Source organism: Homalodisca vitripennis, chromosome 3 (genome assembly GCF_021130785.1).
Source record: "Homalodisca vitripennis isolate AUS2020 chromosome 3, UT_GWSS_2.1, whole genome shotgun sequence".
Lineage (NCBI taxonomy): Eukaryota > Metazoa > Arthropoda > Insecta > Hemiptera > Cicadellidae > Homalodisca > Homalodisca vitripennis.
The window spans coordinates 189,945,001-189,947,201 of NC_060209.1; positions in this window are offsets into that span (position 1 = coordinate 189,945,001).

Consider the following 2,201-nt stretch of genomic DNA (forward strand, 5'->3'; position numbering starts at 1 on the left):
ATTTGTGTTCAGATGATCTAGATTAATTACAGAAAATCTTATGAATAAGTGGTGAACTGTCTTTTTTATTCTCAGCTTCTCAGCTTGTTTGTTGTAAAGTCAATCCAGTCTTTCGGGTATTTTTTGCATTGGATTAGATACACAACGTTTGTCGCACCATATGTTAAATTGCCAGTAATTTTTGATTGAATTGCTTTGGAATTGTGATGAATGTTCTCTTTGCTTACACACCAAGCATCTCGATTTGTTATTTGGGTGTGCTTAATTAAATTTAGCTTCCCCATCACAATCAGCTGGTAAGTTATGTTGTGATATACTATTCTTGAAAGTAGAAGCCCTTTTAAAATCAATGCGTGGAATACTTTTTAGAAACGAGTCTGTTACTGAAGAATATTGTAACCTGTTTTAAAAATGTTATTAATTTTTAAGAGACTAGAATAATAATGTGTAGTTAATTTTGCATCTTCATAATCTATCTTTTTACTATTTAGTATTAAAGTTTATTTTATAGAGCTGTTGCTTTCCTTACAACACCTTAGCAGTGTATACCCATTTTACAAATACATCATATATGTCACTACAGTATTTTTACCCTCAGCAAAATAAACATTAGTAGTTAGTTATTAAAAGTTGATACATATAAATCATAGCATACATCTTATTTTATATACTAGACATCTAAACTTAACATTAGTATCAATTGTATCGGTGTACGAGGATAATAATAAGTGAGCTGTTTGCCCGATACTTCAGTTCCTTCTACTCTGATAGTACGTATAACTTCGGCTTATATAATATTCTCAGCTTAGGAAGGGAAATAAAAATGATGTCACTTGATGCTGCAAGGGATGCCGACATAACAATATTCCATAAGGAGCATTGAAATACTGTCGAAAAGTATATTTTCGAAACTCTCAGCGTAATCTTCAATGAGTCCATCTTCTAAGGAACTTTCCCCCAAGTACTGAAACTTGGCTATGTTGTCCCAATACACAAGAAAGTCAATCCGGAAGACATTAAAAATGGCAGACCAGTAACAATACTTTCTTCATTGGAATAACTCCTGGAAAGTTTTGGATCGTCTGAAGCATTTTGTTGGTCTCATTATAAATCCTTGGCAGCACGGATTTACATCAGGAAAATTCACTATAACTGGTCTCTAAGATTTTCAAGAGTTCATACTGGAAACTGTCAATAGGGGAAAACATGTAGATGCAATATTTAGATTTCGCAAAAGCTTTCAACAAGGTGGACCACGAGACTCAGTTGGTCAAGCTTCGCAATTATGATATTGGCGAGTCTCTTATTTCTTGGAATGAAAGTTACTAATCAGGAAGGCATCTAGTGTAAAACTTCCTACAGCAGTATCAGGTCAATTTACTCACACCTATAATGTCCCTCAAGGGTCGCATTTAGGACTATATCTCTTCAACCTTTTCATCTATGACCTGGTAGACCACATTTCGACGGGCGTCCTATTTTTTTTTGCAGACGATGCCAAAATATATTTTGAAATTCAAACATACAGTGAGGCTCTTCGACTACAGTCAGGCAAGAATCCTGCACTTGGGTAACACTGTCTGCAAGGAGGTGGACTTTTTCTGCAGCATTGTTGAAACAATCATAAAATAATCCTTAAGCTGTTTTACACCAGATTGAGATACCACCTACTTGTTATGTTTCTGATTTTTGTATAGCCGTTATGTTATTATTCAATTAACGTTATGTTACTACTATTTCTTATTATCATTTATTGTTCCGTATTTGTATTATGTATTATATTTTTTATTTTATTTGTCAAGGCATTTAAGTTAGGTAATTGTGAATGATTTTGTCATATTTTTATATTTATGTTTTTGTTATGCACATGAATTCCTTGCTTTGTCACACTACTTGTGATGGCTTAGCGGTGAAATAAATTCTTAAAACGTGAACCATAACAATGTTGTTTCAAATAATAAAGTTATAAAGTATATCCAATATCACTAAGTTATATAAATGTAACATTGTCAAAATAAGCACTTACAATAATTAAACTTTGAAAGTAACCAAATGTACTTTCAGGGATTTTCTACACTTTTTATTTGAATTTACTTTCAAAATGTGTTTGGTCTTGATCTCCTTAGTCCTTTCTGGCATTTACATTATGGACTGTGGAGTACACTGGCATTATTGCGTACACGTGTTGTCGCTTTAGCATT